A 21,456-nucleotide genomic window follows, 5' to 3' on the forward strand; every position below is an offset into this window, starting at 1 on the left:
GCTTTAGAGACAGCAAAGATCCGCGCTGATGAGAAACGCTCTCACGCACATGGCATTTCACCTTGTCCACGGATGTGAAACACGGGTTGCTTCGCGAAATTTAATTGTATGGTTTCGTTCCAAGGCAAAACAGACTGTCCAACAACTTTTCACTTACACTAAAAACCATAAATCTTCACCTTCCATATGAACGGGTACATGCCAGGATATGTACTGCTGATGAATTTTTCCGCATGTTGCTGGGGAGCAATACCTGCACGTGTTCATCTTTTTGTCCACCTCTACTGGGATTCCCTCTAGCTGGGTACGTTGCATCTCAGGGTTGTATGGAGGGGATTACCTCCAAGCAGCGGGACAGATCACCCCTGTCGCTCCTAAACTGCCTCTGCTGAGCATCTCGGTGCCTCCCACAGTGGTGGCTTGCTCAGGAAGAGGTGGCCTGTGATGGCTCCTCTCCAGTGCACATGCCCACAGGACCACCGAGCAAAGGACTATCCCACACCATCCTCCCCCTCTCTGAGAAAGAAAGCACGTACCTATCTATGGCTAATCTCCCTTCTGAAGCAGTACAGCTCAGCTGAGACCTCAGACTGCTTTTCTGCAGCACCTGGGATTCTTACCAACACTGTCTCCATGGACTCTACCCGGACTCAGTTTTGTGCAGAGGAGGTGTTTACTGCCGCATGCGCAACAGCAACGGCAAGGGCAGGCAGCGCAGCGATCTCCTGTTACCGAACGTGCTGCTCTGGGACTCCCAAACAGGCGGTCAGTTATAGCCCTGGCAAAGTTCTCCAGCAAAGCCACCCCCGATTTGTACCCACCTCAGCTGTACAAACACGGTGTAACCAGACGCGCAGCGGCTCTTTACCTCCAGCACTCTATGTCCCTTTCCTTCCCATGTCACCACCACCTGCAAAAGCGCTCACGGAAATGAGCAAACCCCACCCGCCAGAAAGAGGCAGGGCTTTCAAAGGGAAGGAGGGTATTCAATGGAAGCTGCAGATGTGCCCTGCCTGGAGAAGGCACCACTGGCAACCCCTCCTCTGTGAGAGCTGGGGAGATGCAGAGGGGGAGGAAGGCAGGCGTCGGGGAGGAACTAGAAGCCCTGGTTTGCTACTGCTGCAGTAGCCCTGGCTGTGGGGACAATAGAGCTCGCCATGAAATGACGATCAACCAAAATATTTCAGAGGGGCACAGCAGGGAGCACAAGCTGCTGGGCGTCAGCAAAGGGCTGTGCTCAGCTTCTCTGCGGCACGTTGTCATAGGCAAGGTGAACACGAAGCACAGGGAGGATCTGCAGTTCTACCTGCCTTGCAGGGGCTTGGCCTGAGCTCCCCCTTTGCAAACCAAGTCACCCTCCCACCACACCGCACAATCTCTGCTTCATGTATGTCCCAGCAACTGGGGTACCACATGCAGAGAAATCTGAGAGGTCCCCCCTGGTCACAGCTCTAGTCATCACTGGTTCCAACAACTTCTGATGCTCAGGGTGTCCCCTGCGCCCTGGGTCCTCCCTCCAGGCGCCCCTCCTCCTCTCCATTTGCCCTGGAGTAGACAACATCACACCCATCCTGGGGAGATTTAAGCCCCAAAGAGCTCAGAACTGCCTGAAGCCAGCACAAAAGCCTACCTTCTCTCTGAGAGTTGCAATGTCCTTACACCCTCCCTGTCCTTCCCGTCTCGATCAGAAACCAAACAGGGGAAGCGGTGCACGCAGATACACAGAGAATACTGAATGGGACACACTGGCTCCTCTTCCAACTCCTTTATTGTCTCAAAGGTGTTTTCATTCTGTTGGAGGAAAAAGAGAGAAATATGTAGAGTCCCCAGGTTTATCCCTGGTAAGCACTTTCACATGTTCATTTAGTAAGGCAGATTAGATTGATTCCTCAGAGATATTTTTTTTTGGGGGGGGGGGGGGGGGGGGGGGGAGGGCGGGGGAGGAGGGGATTATAATGAACTCATTCAGTTTTTAAATCAGGCTTAGGAGCCACAACTCACTGGCTACGAATACATGTACACACATGCGTGTACAGGACAGCACAGAATACTCTATTTACTCATATGCCTCTGAAAAGACTTTTTTTTTTGTATTATTTGTTGTTCTCTGCATCATTTATGGCTGGACTGCATGGACAAGATGGTTTTCTTAATTCTGTGAAAACACTTGCATCTATTGATGCCTGCACCTCTAAACATAGTGATATGGTCATACAGCCAAATCTGCAAAGCGGATTACTGTTCTTACACCATTCTGGGCATAGCAGGCATACCCATAGAAACACCCCTGATGGCCTAATGGTCATGCCTATTTACACATTTATTTCTGCTGTTTCATCCTCTGTAAAGAACAAGTGCTCCTTTCCTCGACCTGTCTCAGAACAAATCTGAATACTTAAGGAATTAAAACAGATGAGTCAGCCAAAGGAAAATTTAAACATACTTACTTTAACAACGCCAAGGAGTTATTACTAAAATGCAGGCACTTTGACAGCAGGTATTTTACCAGTGCTGTGCAAAGTGACACAGAAAAGCCTCAAGAAAAATCTACTAGAGTTTGGGTCAATCCACTAAATCCCAGCACAATGGTTCAAGGGTAAGGGCACTTTAAAACAGAATGTGTCCTGAATCAAGTTAGGAAGAAGACAAAGAACATATCCTGCCGGGAAGATCATTAACGATTAGGAAAACTCGACCAGGCTACTATAAATTTGTCCCAGGTTAGAAAAGGCCAAGAATCTTTCAAAGGACACTACAAAAAAATAACGTTTAAGACAAAAGGCAGTGTAGGACCAAATGGAATTAAAAGGAGTCCTAGAAAGTAAATCTTTCAGTGATAAGCAAGCAAGGCTAATAACAATCTAGGGCATAGAAAAGATTAGCTCAGCACCAGGATGCACAGCAGATAGGAGAGCAAATTAGTTCTGTCTTACCAAAAGGTAAATGGGGGGGGAATCTGTACTTAGTGTTTCTCTTTATTTTTCCTGCATCTAATTTTTAACTGTTAAGAGAAATAACACAAAAGCTTTATTTTTGCTAATGCCAGGCAACCAGAATCTGGAATTTAAATTAATCCTTTACACACTGCCATTTGGGGATCATTTCTACCAGATCCAACAAGGATACAAGGCATAGGACAAGAGGAAACGGCCTCAGGCTGCCCCAGGGGAGGTTTAGATTGGACATTAGGAAAAAATTCTTCACTGAAAGGGTTGTCAAGGCCTGGAACCAGCTGCCCAGGGAAGTTTCAGGGTGGCCTCACCACCCCTGGAGGCATTTCAAAGAGGTGTAGATGTGGTGCTCAGGGACACAGTTTAGTGATGGACTTGGCAGTGTTGGGTTAATGGCTGGACTCAATGATCTTAAAGGACTTTTCCAACCTAAATGATTCTATGATTCTATGCTGTTCAAAGTGACCTACAGTCTTCCTTCAAAAAAGAGGGTTTATACTGCTGTTTCAATTGTTCTGGTTATCGGGTAATCCAGCCTCATAGCACTCTTTAAATTAAAGTTTACAAGCACCGAGATATTCCCCAGTGACTGCACTTTAGCTAGTTTGATATTAAGCTAGACATTTTTCTTAACGTGATTAGCAGCATACCTCAAGCTATGTTTGAACATATATTCTTAGGTGAATGGGAGATACTACCAGCTTTTCATTAGACAGAACATATGGGTATTTTAAAAAGCCAAACTCTAACAGAATACACGGCACAAGCATGTCTTTCTGCCAAGATTTTCTATTAAGTAAATCAAATGCATATGTTCGGTCTCTCCCTCTTCTGTCCATACTTAAAATCCAGGCAAATTTGCAGAACAGCGCAAAGAGCAAGGTGTTAGAACTTAGAGAGAAGACCCACAACTTCTCTCGCACATGCTCTTCTGCTACCGGTAGCTACGTGCTTACCTTTGCACTCACATTTGTTACACAGCACACTTTGGTGCCCGGGAATTTGATTGATTTAGATTCGCCCTGACAGAAGGAAACCTTTTTTCTTAACCGTTTGACCTTGTTTCACTTCTAACTGGAAGATCAGTCCTGCCAGGAAGGAGAGGTGAAACCTCACGACAGCTGGAGGGTGAATAATCTCTCTTCAAACTCTAAAACTCTGCGTATCAAGTTTCCTTTACAATTTGTACTCCACCGGGCTATTAAAAATCTATGAAAAGCACAGCAAGAAATCAAGCCGCCCGTCAGTACAGAAGGTGCCAGCAGCTCCTCCTCGTTTCGCGAAAATCCAGCCCTCACCCTGAGGCTGCGGGACCAAATCCTGTGCAGCTGGAAGCGGCAGCGAGCCCTGGCCCCGGGGAAGGGCAGCTCAGCACCCTGCAAGGACGAGGCGCATCGCTCCGCTCCCCGCCACCCCGGGATGCCACACAGCCCCGACGCCGGGCAGCGGCGGCAGCACGGGCTCGCTGACGGTAACGGCGACCCTCCTGCCTCCCCCGAACGCGTAACGAGAGGCGAAAGCACCGTCCGGGCCGGCGGGCAAAGCACCTGGAGCCGCATCTCCCACCCCGGCAGGCCCGCCACCCGCCGGGCCGCCACCCCCCTCGCACCCAGACGGGGGGCGAGCCCCGGGAAGGGCCGCTGCCGCACCGGGACGTCGCGCAGCCCCTCCGAGCGCCGAGCCCGGCCGGGGCTGGCAGCGACCGTCTCCTCGGGACCCGATGCTGCCGTCCAACGGCCGGATCCCATCGCCCGCCGCGCAACGGATCGAGCACCCGCACGGCCGAGGGACCAGCTACGCGTGTCTGCGGGGACGGGAGCTGGGGGGCAAACCCACAAAGCTAGCACAGCTCTTCGCGACAGGAAAATACTTTATACCCCTGGAAAAACCGTTTACGATGACCTTTAGTCACACCTAATCCTCACTGGGTCTTACGAGCCTCGTCCCCATTTGAAGGCACAGCGGTCTTTACTTTCACTCAAGTGTTCATGCACAGTTCAAGTAATTTCTGTTTGGTCCCATTAACCAACTGGTTCTCCTTGAGCTTACCTTGTGCCCCAGCTTGCCCCATGGCGTCTGTTCCCCCTCCCGAGGCCGTGTGCTGCCAAGCGCCTGCGACACGCGCTGTCCCCCGGACCCGCTCCGCTGCTTCGCTGCAGACACATCTTGCCTCTACGCTGCCACTTAAGGCGCAGAGCTGCCTTCTGCTGACCACCGACGTGCAAGCCGTCGGTCCGCAACGCTTCCCGGGGCGCCGGGGGCTGCCTGCGGCGCGGCGCGGTGCGGGGCCGGGGGCGGCTCTGCGGGGGCTGCCGGCGGCTGAGGCGGAGCCGCGAGTGCGGAGCCGCGGCGCAGCCCCCGGGTTCGCCCCCTGCGCAGGGCTGCCCGCTCCCTTCCCTGCGCGCTCCCCGGCGCTCGCCGCCTCGCTCCGGCCTCTCCCGGAGAAGGGGTCCGCTCTCCGGCTGGCCAACGCCTGCCCCGAGCCGGGCACGGCCAGCGCCGCCGTCGCAGGAGCGTGTCGGGCCGAGGGGCGGCGGCGAAACGTCTCGAACCTCGGCAGCGACAGCCCCGACCGCGCGGAGACCCGGCAGCGAGCCCGGGCCCCCCGCGGGAGGCGGCTCCGGCTGACCGGCACCTTCACGCCGCACTCGCGGCCTCTGCCGCGGTCGTGCCCGTCCTCCGCAGCCGCTCGGGGGGCGCCCGTCACCCGCAGCTCCCCCGGCTCGCCCGCGCCGCTCCCGCAGCCGCCCCCGGGCAGGGCGGGGGGGGACGGCGGAGCCCTCCCCGGCTGCCGTGCGGGCTCTGCGGCCCGGGCACAGCGGCCCCGCCGGCGCACCCCGCAGCGAGCGCACCGCGGCGCGGGGGGGCGGGGGGCGGCCACCGGCTTCCAGCCGCCGGCTGGCCCCGACGGAGGGGCGGGCGGGGTCGCTCCAGCCCGCGGCACCGGTGCCGGACCGCCCGCCGGCCGGGAGGGGTGTCCCCCCGCCCCGGGTGGCCCCGCGCCCCCCGAGCCGCCCCCCTCTCGCAGCCCGGGCTGCTGCCGAGCTCCGCTGCCGAGAGCCCGAGCGAGATCGCTGCCCCCCGGGCCCCGGTGCCCACCCGGCGCTGGAAAAGCGCAGCCCCCTGCGAAGGCATGGTATGTAAGAACGCAGACTTAAAGCAACAAGGAGCAGATTTGCATTCAGGGTCAGAAAGAGTTAAAACAGAAGTGCTGTAGCAGAGGCAGGCTTGTGTAACCTGCAGAGCAGGAAGAGCATCTCCTGCCCCGAACCCTTCTGCTGGTGGGGAGGAGGGGGTTGCTCTTGCTGACAATTGAGCAGAAGGACCTGACAATGTCACCCCGATTGCTGCAGCATTTGCAGCACAACAGGACCGGTAACGGCCCCTCTAGGGCAGGCAGCGGGTCTGAGGAGAGTAGAGGTGAATCTCGGATGGATGGGGAAATTTAGATGTTGGAAAGTTGGTTGTGAATAGGCCTGGCTAGAGGTTTGAGTTGATTTTTACTAAGGTAATCGTGATGTAGAAAAGTTGATAGAAGGAACAGGGGACGTGTACAGAAGGTGAGAGAAGAAGAGCTGGGTCGTGCTAAACTGGTAGAGGAGATGAAGCAGAGGCCGAGGAGGAGTATCAGGCAGAAGCGAATGAGCATATTGTAGGGAAAGTGGACACTGGAAGCGAGATTGCCCTGAGCTAAAGAACCAGCAAGGGGTTCTGGTGAACTAGGGACTAGGAAAAATGAGGTGGAATTTTTGTGAATACAAAACGAACTTATTTGGTGTTAAACTTCAGTGAAAAGAATTTGTTACAGTTGTGGCAGCTGCTGGCCACCAGGAAAACATCCTGAAACCTTTAAAGCACAAACTAAGAAAACAAGTAAGAATGCCAAATTCACCAAAATCTTTAAGTGGAAAAGAGGACCTCCCTGAAGTAAAAGACATCCTTAACCAGGTATATCTGGAAATAAATTCCAGGTAAGGAAAAAATGCTTTACCTGTTACAGTAAAAATGATAAGGGGAAGGCCTGCCTAGTTCAGGTAAAACAATATCCCTTGCTCAGCAAGGCTATGGGGAATATTGGCAGAAAAACTGAAATAAAATACACTCTGTAGCAGTTCTACTAATGTAAATCTGTGTGTTTTACCATGAGGGTGACTTGTTATGGGATGTGCAGGTGAAACTCTGCAGCAGCAGAGGAGGTAGGAAAGGAGGAATTATCCTTAATACCAGATGGTAAAATCCAAACTGTAAGTACAGATCAGGAGCCAAACTATTCTAATGATTCTCGATTTCCTGCTAGCCGAAGAAGGAAGTGTTTGTGGTAAATGAAATGTTTCCAATTGTTGTTTGAAAATTGATGGCAATGGTGAGGGAGTTAAACAAATCACATCAGAGACAGGGAAGTTAGCCCATGTTCCCGTCCGAACTTGGAAAGACTGGAACATTGACTTGTTTTCCTGGCTTCTCGGGAGCCCCTGGGTAAAACGAATCCTATTTTATTTGTTATGTGGATTAGCCACCTTATTGTTTTTGCCATGTGCTGTTCCACGTTTTATAAGATTAATTCAACACGTTATAACTAACATGCAATTTGCTACTATGATTTCACCCAATGGCGTTAAACAAATTCGAGTAGTACGCCGAAATGTACAGTCGACAATACAGATTATATAGTTAGCACAATAACAATTTAATAGCAAACAGGAATCTGGGAATAATTAACTATTAACAATTCATACAACAATGTAGGCTGATGAAGAATACAAGTAGAATAGCAAAGAAAACAACCAGCAGGAACGCACAGACGAGGATGTGGTAACGTCTTTTATACTTTTCCACCTCCGCCATAAGTTCTTGACGTGTGACAGTAGAAAAACGCACCCTCTGCCTAAACAACGAGAAAAAAAAAAAAAAAGGGGTTTGATTCCCCTTTATAATGAACCATACAGGTTAGACGTTTAAGAAACACTCACCTTACGGGATGTTCAGAGGGGGAAATGCGCACTCCAGAGCCTTCCTCCCTGGCAGGTGACGTGGCGGTCTGATGGTGAGAAAACATTGCATTGAAAGCAAGTACCTGTCATTTGGCCATAGTGCCACAAATGTTACCATTAACAAACTTACCGGAGTGGTAAGCTCGGGAAATGGGTCCAGGACTTCATCTGGACACTCAGCAGCCATCTTTTATCGTGTATGCCTTTGAACATGCGCACGCGCAATTTTAAACCCCACAGAATGTACTGGAACAATCTGGAAAGACCGCGCATGCGAAATCCCTATAGTCTAGCCATGATAGTAACGCATATATATTAATAAAAAAAGAATGTTTAAAGAAACTATAGTATTTATAGTTCATTTATTACTTAAGTGGCATGTATAGTTATAAGTGTTGTTTATAGGTTTTGTTTTTGTAGGTTATTATATGTATTACCCAACCCTTTTGATCTATTTTGAAAACCGTGTGTTAGATGTAAAGTAAATTCAATGAATCGTTTGACAACCAGTAAACAACAAATAACAATTTCTTAACAAACATGAACTAGAAGTTGAATAACAGAATAACAGTCCAGCAAAGTCTCATGTGAGGTGGAAAACAGGCTTCTTCACTCGTGAGTCCAGCACAGTCCTGAATAATGTCGGGGTGGTAACTCCCTCTGTTCCCTCCACGATAGTCTGTGTCTGGTCCTTGGTAATTTTCTTCACGAGGTAACGAAGATGAACAGAAACAAATAACAAGTCACGTGGTAACTGCTGGAGATCAACAGTTTTCTTTTGTTTATGTAACAGTCTCTCGCACTCTGCTTTGGTATCCCATGGGTTCCACTACTCGGGGCGGATTGCGAGGAAGAGATCCCACTCTTCTGTACCGGCGTGACCAAAAACACTCACAAAAGCACATGCTGATGGTTACTGTAGTCACGATGAGACCAAGGCTGAACAGCAAAACCGTACAGAGCGTGTCGTCTCCTGCTCCCATCCTTTCCAAAATGATAAGGATTGTTTGTGGCGAGACAAACAAATTGGTCCGTGACCCTCCTGGTCAAGATTCAGGCTAATGCCCTGACCAAAACTGCACAATGAAAACGCATGCGCAGCCTAACCTTAAAGGGGCATGAAAATTTACCCCTTTAAATGCCCCTCTTGGCTCTTGATTCTTAACCCCCACAAACAAACCTTATATATGCTAAGAAATGTTGTATTGTGTTTTGTTATGTCATCCTGTTATGATAATGTTTTGAAACTAGCTTATGACATGTTTGAGTTTTGAATTGTTAGCTAACGTTTGTTAGGGATTTGTAGTTCTTGTTAGTCATTTGTAGTTATTGCCTGTTATTGTTTATTGATAATGGCAAATGGGTTTAATGCTTAGATAAAGATTGTTAACCTCCTTTGTATAGTTGGCAGAATCTTTTCTCTATCTCTATCTATGCCACCCACGGAGCAGCACTGTTGAGCCACGGGGCGGTGTGAAGGACCTTATTGGGACATCGCTATCTGTCTCACCATTGCTGGCTGACCGCAAAACAACACAGAGACGGAGATACCCGAATCACCCAGAAGAGGAGATCTCCGGGGAATACCCTGCTTAAAACACCCCACTTCCGGACATTCATGTTGGGTTGTTTGCCGATGTCTAAATTGTGAGAGGGATTGGTCCTGTGTTTCATTTAAGAGACAACCTTACTGTATGAAATGTCACAATGATTCGATACGTACCAGGGGACCAGAGGATCAAGCGGAAATTCGTAAATTATTTTGTGGATGGGAACTGTCAGTACCTGAACTTTGGGAAGTACATGAAACAGACTGGTGCAGAGTTTTAAGACAGTGTACTATAAGATTCGCCTGGAAACGGGCACAACAAGCAAACAGGCGGAAATATATTTAAGAGATAACTAACTCTTTAGACCTTGGAAATTATTGACAGGATAACAGCAAAATTCCCCTCAAGACTACCTGCTGCTGCCGAGAAGATATTGATATCCCGTTGCTCTCTGCAAAAGAGTAGACGAGGAAGGCAGAGAGGTACTGAACAGTGGGGTAATGAAAGCTAGTATCCTATTAATGGTATTGGTTACCATGACTTTAAAAAAAAAAAAAGAAAATGAGCATTACCCTTCAATTGGACCATAGGTTGATGGGAAGATTCAATAGAAGTTCGGTATAACGTGACAGCCGGATCCCCAAAATTGCAAGTTAAATTGGAAGATTTAGTCTTTTATGAACTAGACCCACCCGGTCAACGAGAAAGAACAATAAAACCTTTTTATCTCTGCTCCAGTTCGAATCCAGGGAAAAGCTATTGCAATTTCCCTAATTACTATTACTGTGCATATCGGGGATGTGAAACCATAGCTTCAAACTGGGACGTAGCCATTAAAAATAGATTCTTAAATATAACATGGGGACCCAGAGGATGCAATCTGCCAGCTCCTAGCTGGGATAGACACACAGAGGACCCCCATCTTGGCAGCTGTAAGCACGTTATGTACTAGAAATCCTGCAGCCTAATGACCACGGATGGCTATTAGGACGAACCTGGGGAATAAGATATTGGGAACCTGGAGCTGATAGAGGGGTCTTAATATTTATTCAGAAACATGAACTAAAAACGCCACAAGCAGTGGGACCCAACAGAGTTATTAAAGAACAAAAAGGTAAAAAGGAAAAGCTCAAGGTAAAGACTTTTACAACCACAGTCACCCTGGCTGACTACTTTAATTTCTACTTTGGTGGGACCCCTCATAATGTTGTTATTGGTTCTGACTTTCGGACCCTGTATCATTAATAAATTTGTAACTGTTGTGAAAAACAGGTTGGAAAAAGAGCAGCTAATGGTGATGAAGCAATCGGAACTAGAGATGAAAATCATACCAAATGAAAATCCTGAATTAGATGCAGCTTGTGAGGTATTGTCTAGGTTTGATCAGCAAATTACTTATAAATAAAAGAAGGGGGGAATTGTAATAAGTAACTAAAGGTAATTTGCTGATCGACCAAGGTAAGCAAGAGGAAGGAACCCATCGTGGTGGCCTTAAGAACGTCCTGTTTAACAAGAAGAGACGTTTCCACACTGTTATCTTGCTGCACCAAACATGGGAACGTCCTGTCTGACGAGAAACCAGGATAACAGAAGCAGCAGAGGGGCTACTGAAGGTGTCAGAAGCGACCTCGGGGAAGAGAAAAAGAGCTGCTCAGCTTGCTTGAATTTGCGCGCCGCTGGTGGAGCAGGAGACTCCCCGGCCGCCCAGCGCTGTTTTGCTTACTTGTCGCTTGCTTTAATAAATCACATTTTCTAATTGGCCAGTCTCTGCCATTTCATTGGACAGGTAAACTCTAACAATACCTCTGGCACGACCGATTTCCCTCCAACAACGAACATTAAAGGTAATGCTGGGGAGAGGCAAAACAGCTCAGCGACTTACACCCAAGCTGGTATTTCTCCTGCAAACGCCTACTCTGTTTCAGTCATGATTTCATGCCATCACACCTCAAAAGCATCATTTTCCTGAAGCCAAATCACGACCAAACACACGCAAAACCGACGCTGACCTTAACGCCGAGCGGCTCTGCCTTCCGGCAGGCAAGCTGTCGCGCTCAGGGCTGTGCCCCCCCGACCCCAGACCGCGCGGTGCCCCCCGAAAGCCGAAAGCCGGGCTGCAGGCAGGAGCCGCCCCGGGGCCAGCAGCCGTCGGCAGGCGGGCAGGAGCCTCCCTGCCTGCAGAGAAGGGCTGGGGCTCGGCCCGCTCAGCGCCTCGGGGGGCAGCCAGGGCAGGGGGAGCTGAGCCCACCGGCGTGGGAATACGGAGCCTGCTGCAGGGGCCTGCGAGCCGCTGGAAGAAACGGGCTGCTGAAGGGGTAAGGCTCAAGGACACCGGGGTACAATCACTGTGGTGGGGGAGATCCCGACCTCCTGCTCAAATGGGCCCCCCGAAGAGAGCGAATCCCCCCGCCCGGGGAGCACGGGGAGTAAATTTAAAATGAACTCTACCTTTAAACTGCAGCGAGAAGGCAACTAACCAATAATTAGCTCGTAGGTGTAGGCTTTGGGCGGAACTAACCAACTTCACTGTGTAAACATGTATTGTGAGTAAAACTACGTGTGCAAGTCAGGAGGAGCGACCCCCCTTGCACCCGGCACCGCAATAAACACCCCGCTTTATAACTTACCCCGAGTTACGCAGTTTAATTCCGCACGTCAGACGGAATAAGCAGCCTTTTCACTAAGCAATTAGTTCTTCACCTACCATTTCCCCAGCCACTCTCTCACCTGAATGCGCTCAAACATCGACCTGCAGTAAAACTCTCCTGCAGAGCCTCTCTGCCTGCTCTGCAGCCTCAGGATTTCAGGCAGGGAGAGCAGTTCGCTGCTGCTCCTCTCCTGCCCCTCCAGATGCCTTTGCTCCTGCTGCTCCCTGCCTGCTGCCCGGGGGGGATGGGGGGTGATGGCTCACTCCCACCCACTGCCCTGCAGGACAGAGACATCCACCGCATCACAGACAGGGTCGGCCCGGCGAGTCTCTGCCTCCTCTTTCATGAGGGCAAGGGTGTCACACAGTAAGTTTTCACGGTATCAACATTTCTCTTAATACAGGAGATAGGACTTCAGTAAGTTCCATGCTACTGCCAACAGTGTTGCACTGCAATTAATCTGAGAGAATTTGAGAGAAATCTCAAATAATACCCTGCAGTAGGAGAGAAATTATTTTAAAATTTGTTTTGATTGTGCTCAGCTTATTTATTCAAGATTTTGTCAGCAAGCAAGCATTGCTGTTTTTCAGTCCTTGACAAAGCGGAGCTCTCCTATTACCATTCCTCCGTCAGAACTCCAAGCAAGGATTACAAAGTTCGGGAGAGAAAAAATCCTTTAATAGACTGAATTGACAGGATTTTTTTTTATGTTTTCTCTTAAAATATAGATATACAGTGAAGGCCTGATGAAAAGGCATATAATAAAAGGATTACTAAAGTTAGCATCACATTCAAAAAACAATCAAACTCTTTTCTCTTTCTCTAAGCATTAGTTCATATAGTTGCACTACTTTGAATAAAAATGAATCTTGACAATAGTAATACTATAAACACTGGAAATGCTTATTATTTTTCTTGTGCTCACTGGAACCCGTATATAATACAAAACACTAACAGTCAGACCACAGAGGATGCCAAGTGATTTGACATAATGAGTAACTGCTTTAGCTGTCTTTGTCCAGGTGTTACTGTACAATACAAAATTTGCATGTGAGTCCAAAGAACAGCAGACATTGGTGTTGGGATGCTGCATATTCAATTGTTCCACTTCAATAATGAGCTAAGTCGATGTCAGGAAGAATTTCTCCAGATAAAACCTTAAATTTACCAGAGGAGGGACCTAATTTGGCAGACTTTTAGTTACCACTCATCCTTTGTTTTTTTCTGTGTTCCCAAAGCCTTGCTGATGTTACAGATTTTTGGCACTTGAACATGATTGTGAACAAGAGTTGGCCATCAGGCCACAGATCAATAGGCAGTACTAATGAGAGCAAGAGTCAAGTTGATGTTGGTTCAGTCAGATTAAGCTTGCTCTTTGCTTAGCATGGTAAATGTTGATCTGCATCGATCATCAAGTTGTGTTCAGCAATCCTCTCAATTCCTCAGGACCGCTACATTCAAACAGACTTTGTGCAGGAATCTTCAAACAAACCAACCCAAAACCTCCAATCCAAACAAAACAAAACTTTCGTCACTTCCAACTCCCTAACGTTTGGAGATTGTGTTAAGATATTTTTAGATCTGTGGGTGAAAAATTGGCACAGTGGCGCAGAGCGTCATCACAGATGAGTTATCTTATATGTCTGATTTTTTTTTTTTTTTTTTTTTTTTGGTCTGCTTGCAATTTCAGATTTTCCAGAAAGGAAATTGGTTCAGTATCTCTTCCAAACATTCTTGCTACTTGACACAGTGCTTTGCAAAGAATGATGAAAACACAGTCTATGCCATAGGGGGCAGATGATTAAAAAGAAAAGAAGCTTTGATCTGTTACTTCTGTGTCATTCAAGAGTAATACCACTGTAAATACTACTAAGATGTTACAAAAGTGTATATGAAATCAGAATATGCTACAAATATCAGAGGTAGAGACACAATAAAGCATCAAAGAGCAATGAGAAAAAGGGAAATTGATAAATGTAAAAAGAACTTTTGAGGTAGACTAATGTTAGCACAAAGCAGATTAGTAGTTCTTAAGGTGGTGGGAGAAAAGATTCTGTTTAGTAGTATAGCATGTTCCAAAATAGAAATATTTTTGTGGCTACAAGTTAAACTCGGTAAAATAGATTCATTAGAGCTATTTGTTCATCTATGTAAGTGCTTTGTGAGCCACGTAATTTTAAAAAAAGCTTGATAGATATCAAATATATCTTGAACCTATGAGTTAGTAAGATCTATCCTATAAGTCACGTGTACCTAATTGCATACGCGTAGTTTAAACCAAGCCTCATCATTGCTGTTGGGGCAATGCACAGGACCTTAACGAGCTGCAGGTGAAACCCCAGGATGAGTTGTGGAGTTTGTGTTTGCTTTACAGAGTCCATGCTGACTACCCAAACATCCCAGCTATTTCTGCAAAGCCGTGTTGGGGTACGCTTCCAACAGAAACCAGCCTAATGGGTATTTTCTCGGGTAACAGAGAGAGCGGCGTGTGCTAATCAGCCGCCACTTTCTGAAACTCATTATAGTTTAACAGCTAAGTTGGTAACTGATTCCAAATCTTTAGCTGCTGCTTCTGAAATGCTGAACTGCATTTCAGTCTTTTGCACCTTGTTAGCAGCTCCATCTTCATCGTGGTACAGGCCAACAAATGCCCAGATACAAAGTTAAATCTCCACTAGTAGGTACGGGAAGCATCCTTTCTTTTTCTTTTTTAAATCTGCAGATCCATTTTTCCAGAAAATATGGTTCTTGATTTTTTATTCCTAATCCTATCAATCAAGTGAAATATTTTTCCCACTCCTTATTCCAACAATTTAAGGAAGTGATCATGAATAATTTATGCTGGCAACACACATTCCTTGACAACAGAAGTTACTGTCCATATGCGTTTGCAGTAAAATATGTCTACCTTACAGAACACAGGAAATGAATCTTTTTCATCTTCTCACATTGAGCAAATCTCACGTGAAATATTTAAAGAGGTACATTGGAAAAGGATCTTGTTGAAGTAATCCCTTCCAGGAGGAAGTGATCATTACCTGGAGGCCACCCCCTTTATAGAAATACCTATATAGATTTCCACATATATATATATGTGGAATATATACATATATATTACACACACACACATATATATTTCCGCAAAGAAATCTACAGGTACACACGGCTTATATCACAAGCACATATAGGCACAAAAGTTCAAGGGGACAAGGCACTCCCTCAGATTACAATAGCAATGATGGTAGCGAACCTGATTCTAAATATGTTATACTTCCTGCATACTCTAACTTTTTGTAAAACTCCATCCTCGTACACGCTTAGGCAATGTTGGCTGCTCTAAGTGACATAGTTTAACATTAGCAAACGTATGCAGGCAGAGTATGAAATTATTGAAGGGGATTCAAGGAAAGAATGGGCTACACTATGCAGAAAATGTGGAGAAGTAGGGGAAACATGCAGAATTATTCACAGGGTGAAAAGGGGAAGCTATTTCAGGCACTCTGTTTCAGAGACAATTCAGAGAAATATTTTAACAGTCTGCTTTGATAAATAACATCAAGCATACACACATAAAAAGCACACTAAAAAAACACACTCAAACATACTCCTGGAAGAAGATGCATTTTGGACTTTCATACCTCAAACAGCCACACATACGTTAGTAATTACATATGCATTCTCAAGTTCATATGCGTTCTGCTGTGTTTTGGAGGTTTACCTGATGAACTCACTATGAAAAAAAGGTATCATATAGGGGCTGGGATCTGATCTTTATTGTTTATTGTGATAACATAGTGTATTTTCACAGAGGTGTCTGGTTTTGCACTTTCTTAAGAAAGTCTCCAAACTATTTCGACTAATTTTGTTTTTCTAATCATCCTTTGTTACGACTTGTAAACAGATCCCTAGCTCCAAACATAATTTAAATATATTGGGCTGCAAGTTCAAAATAATCATAATAAAAAAAACCCCAAACAACCAAAACCCCCCAAAAAACCCCAAAACTGCAAGGAAGGAAAATTGAATTTCAGATAGTCTTTACTTACTACTAGACAAGGACTGTTCATCCAGCTTTGAGCAGAATAGTGGAGTAGATGGCCTACTGCAGTTCCTTCAGACCTGAATTACCCTATAGTCTTACAAGATTCTTGGGTTTGGGTATGTTTTCAGAAGTCCCTTATGATTTAATTTACATGGAATATCTTATTACTGGCTTCCTTCAGACTGAGTGGAAAGTCAATGGCTTTGTGACCTGTAAAATCACTCTCAATGTATTGTTGGAAATGATTTTAATCAGTTCTCTGGGATGTACATCTTATTTTTCTTGGATGAAAGCCCATGATTAGGAAAAAAAAAAAAAAAAGACATGGACCTGGAGGAATCAAGACTCAAAGTCTAAAACTCATAATAGAAGAATGAGAATTCTTAGCCTGTACAGACTAATCTTCAAGTGTGGTTCTCAAAGGATATGGCAATGAGAATTCTTTAACCACTGTGCCCGAAGCCAAAAAACCCCCACAACAAAACAGGTTTATTAATATGCAGACTTCCCTCAAACACTGCATTTTGATGCAGTTTACACTGTATACACAAAAGTTATTTAAGCTATTATTAGCAGCAGAACATATATTAGTGCAATTGTATATGACTTTACCTTATCAGGAAATGCATAACTAAAAGCAGCAAAAGCTATAGTTCAGATGGCTACTTAATTACTTGCTATGAATAGATCCATAAACAGCTTTGATTCTGATTTGTTTGAATATGTTAATTGATCAATTTATCCCTGAGCAGGAATGATTTTGCAAAATGCTATGATCCCCAAGAGACAAAAAGGTGCAAAAAGTTGAGTTGCTGCACTATTTTCTGAATTTTCTGTTCTCTCTGATGCAATTTTATACAAAAGGGCTAGTCTATTCTAAGTGGTTGGTTGAACATCTGAAAGTTGTAACAGAAATGGTTCAACCTAGAAAAGCACCGGTGGTCAAGGCCACAAATGCTATCCTGACCCCAGGAAATCTATAGAGGTTTTACCACTGGCTTCAATCCAACCAGGATTCTGCTTCCTGAGGAATACAAAAATGTAGATTTTTTTTTTTTTTTTCATTTGCTTGTGTGGGCACCATAATGGAAAGATTTATATAGAAAGCTCTGTGGTGGAAGAAGCCATATGAGCACTCGGAGCGGTGCTGTGAGATGAATAAGGTGTCATATTTAGCAAATAAGGCAATCCTCCGGGGTGGGGAAAAAAAAAAAAAAAAAAAAGAAACAGGTATGAAAAATTAGTTCCTTAGCTTAGAAGCTATAGACTGAAACCAAGAATACGTAGCTTAGAAAGAAAATGTATTGGCCTCTTCCCTATGAACACACAAGTCATTGCTGTACTATATGTACAAACTATTACAGGTGTTACGCAAACACTGCGGTGCAATTTTTTGTTACTGTCTAGCTTAAAATGCTTTGTTGTTTCTTTCTCTCACTTAAAGAAAAAAAAAAAAGAAAAAACAAAAAAAACCCCCACAAACAACCCATCTCAGAATGTCTCCAGAAACCTATTTTCCAGCCCAAAAAGCTGGCTTAGAAGGAGTTTCTAAGACAATTTATCTTTCCATATAAAAGGTGAAGATGTGGAAAGGTATCTGCAAAATACACCCAACCATTTCTAAGAAGCTTAAAAATGCAAATATCTGGAACTGACTATTCCTTAAAGAAATCTTCAGTAAGCTATTATTTTGTGTGCTGCTTAATTGGTCTTTTAAATCTAGAAGCTAGGGCAAACACCTGCAATTACAGTATATATTTCTTTTATTATAATATAAATACATACTAACAAGTACAATTTGGTCCTGAAATAATAGTCTTATACATTTAGAGGAGAATCTAGAATCTAACCCTGTACTCCGTGCAAACGACGAGCTTTCTGTGAAAATCATCTCCAGCTCTGTCCCCAGGTGAATTCAACTTCTAAACACCTGCCAAAGATACATCCATATACTACTTTTTTGAAACATATGCAGGAGGGGAGCTTGTATCCATCCGCAGAATCTAATCACAATACTTCTAGTTTATTAACATGATTCAGGATCCTATATGTTAAGGCCCAAGAAAGAAGAAATCATTTTCCACTTGCAGAGTCTCTGTGCTACGCTAAATTAAGCAAAATAATAGCAACAGAGACAAACCATGCGTTAGAAATAGTCCACAAACAGCAGGGAGGAGGGAGAGGCGTAACAAGCATTACAGTATCTATTAACTAACGGAATGCTTATGGAAATAGGGATAAGGTGCACATGCATGCCAAATGAATCCTTATCTATAGCACCATAAGAAAATATACCAAAATAAATTCATGAGGGAAAGCAGTTTAAAATATAAGACTGTAAGCATCCAGCCATTAGTTTCATCTGAAATGCATTTTAATCGCTCCCATCACAATGAACTCATTTCCCATCCATGAAAATGTGTTGTGTGTTTCCACTTATAACCCAGTCTTTGTTCAGTACCATTAAGGATTTATATAACATCAAATGCTATCATACACAATTAGAGCATAGAAGAAGTACTGGGTGCATATTAGAAGAGCTTCTAAAACTGGATTCCATCTTTGGCATCCCTCTTGGCCTGTGTCCCTGCTGCTCCTCTCCGTGGCTCTGTGCCTTTCCTGTGCCAGGCTGCAAGGGATGGCTTTTCCAGCTGAACCGAGGGATGCACCAGCCTGCTCCTGGCTACACATGTGCCTTGTCTTCATGCTTGTGAACACGTGCTTCAAAGCAGCTTCAAAAGAAAAAAGTCCTGCTTCTACTTGTAACCTTTCTGATTTGTGTCCTTGAAAGTGTTTACGGAGCCAAGAAACCCCTGGCATTTTAGGGAACTAACAGTCTCGTTGTTATTGAACTCATGGTGAGAACAAGGAATGGAATGGAATGGGAGTAGACTAGTTGTGTTGCAGGGTACCTACAACAGCCATCTCCTTGAACTGCCTGATGACTTCAGGGATGAGTAAAAGCAAAGCACGGTGTTATATAATGGTATTATATATTAATGGGCATTATCCAAATGCTTCTTAATCACTGAAAGGAATGGGGTAATGTCCACTTGGCCAGGAAGCCTGTTCAAGGGTTTAACCACCCTCTTTGTGTTGTCAACGTAGCTTTGAGCCATTCCCAGGCATCCTGGCACTGGGCACCGGGGGAAACAGCTCAGCACCTCCTTCTCCACGTCCCTTCCTCGGGCAGCCGTAGAGATCACCGAGGTCACCCCACAGCTGCCTTCTCTCCAAACTAGGCAAACACAGAGCCCTCAGCCACTCCACAAAGGATGTGGGACATGCCTTCGAGCCCTACTTTGGGCACAACCAAGGACCTTAACAGCCTTCCTAAATGGGGGGGCCCTGCACACAATGCTCAAGGTGAGGCCGCCCCAGCACTAAACGCAGCGGGATGATCACCCTTTGGACGGGCCGGTGACGCTGTGCTTGGTGCACCCCAGGTGGGGTTTGCCCCCGTGGCTGCCCGGGCACACTGCTGACTGCTGCTGAGCCTCCTGTCAGCCAGCACCCCCAGAGCCCTTCCCGCAGGGCTGCTCTCCCGCCACTCCTCTCCCAAGCTGTACTTGTGGCCGGCTTTACTCCCTCCCAGGTGCAGGATCCGGCATTTGGTCTTGTTATATGTCATGCCACTGATGGTTGCCCATTGCCCCCGTCTATCCAGAGCGCTCTGCAAATCCTGCATCCACGTCACTGACACAACTATTGAAGAGAACTGGCCCCAGAACTGAGCCCCGAGAAACACCGCTGGGGACTGGTCACCAGTCAGGTATTGCCCCGTGCACTACTAACTCCTTGAGCCATTCATCCAGCCTTTCACCCCATGCGCTCTGTACCTTGTTGTTGAGGGTTTTCGTGCTTTTTTTCTCTTTCTTCTTCCTTTTTTCTTTTCCTCCTCCTCCTCCTCCTCCTCTCCTCCCCTCCATTCCCTTTCCTTGTCTTCTGTCTTTTTATTGTGCTTCTTAATTAGTGGACAAGTCTATTGAAGAAGTACAATGAAACCTTTGGCCCATTGAATTAACTGGGGAATCTTTTGTGTGTTCACTGGTTTCTTTCTGCACGTAATTTTTATGTGTGCATGTTTGGAATTGTTTAGATAGTATAGAAGAAATAAATACACGTTGTCATGCAAGTTTCAGAGCTGCATTTGGAAGTCTGCAAGCAGATGGATTTCTGTAGCTACACAGTATGCAACGAAGTCAGTAGTCTTCATGAAGTTTCAGTGTTTGGTTAATGGATTTCATCTTCTGTAGTGGGTAATATTTGAAGGTAAACAATGAGGATAATTTGTCATAGTGTAGGAAATTCTAAAACTGAATGTTGAAGTGTAAATAAATACATGTCTGTTGGGCAAGAAAAACTTCAGAGACCTCTTGGATGTCATTAGTTTAATTTGATCCATAGATAATTTAATGTTCTTGTGTTTACAGAGAACTCTAGAAATCAGAAGGTTGTCTGATTATAAAAGGTGGTATCATCTGTTTCTCTTGCTCAAGGAAGTCAACTTTCTATTTGTTAAATATGGGGAAAGCTAATAAAATAAATAGGAAACTTGCTAATATTTAGACGGTTTCCGTTACAGTCAGTACTTCCACTTGAGACTTATATATTTTATTCCAGATGTCATCTTTTTATATTATGATGGAGAAATCCTTTAAAGTGCTATGTAAAATGTAGTCAAACAGCTAAACGTCCAGCAAAGCTGCATGAAATGCGAGTGTACGTGCCTAGAGAAAAGATGATGTATGTGTAAAGAAGAGTCATGGAGGGAGGCCAAAGTGCAGGCCCAGACCGAATATGCTGGAGCATTTGGGGAAGCTTTTGCAGTAATCCACTTGATCACATGTGGGACCTTGCCTGATCCAGCATAGTATTCTCTATGATCCCTAAATATCAGGCTATCTCTTGTGAATTGCGGTGTTTCATTGCAAATAAAATTTCTCGTTGCTCTGGAAAGCAGTTAGCTGTTGTCATGGATGGCTTCTGTATTTCCTACTTGAAACCTCAGTAGGAGCAGAGATGGTGTAATGAATCTTGTCCCTGATAAGGATGGAACAAAACCACTTAGCCATTCAGTTCTCATGGAGCCAAGCTACGAAGTCCAACTATGCACAGTCACAATTGTTTTGGCTTCTCAGAAATACTAATTTAGAATATATCATCTCTGCATAATGAAATGTATGTTGAATATATTAATAGGTAGTGTTTTAGTTCTGAGTATTATTGGAGTAGATGGGACAGCATTTATAAGCCTTCAATGAAAAGGAAAGC

General features: G+C 45.5%; 1 long non-coding RNA gene across 1 annotated transcript; it reads right to left on the reverse strand.

The window, feature by feature from the left end:
• Positions 1–1,750: 1,750 nt before the first annotated feature.
• On the reverse strand, positions 1,751–5,104 carry LOC129734589 (uncharacterized). The gene is made up of 2 exons (XR_008730121.1): positions 5,001–5,104; positions 1,751–1,791 (listed from the first exon to the last, which is right to left on the reverse strand). It is a non-coding gene; the product is annotated as an uncharacterized LOC129734589 (long non-coding RNA).
• Positions 5,105–21,456: the final 16,352 nt, after the last annotated feature.

This window comes from Falco cherrug, chromosome W (genome assembly GCF_023634085.1).
Source record: "Falco cherrug isolate bFalChe1 chromosome W, bFalChe1.pri, whole genome shotgun sequence".
Classification (NCBI taxonomy): Eukaryota; Metazoa; Chordata; class Aves; order Falconiformes; family Falconidae; genus Falco; species Falco cherrug.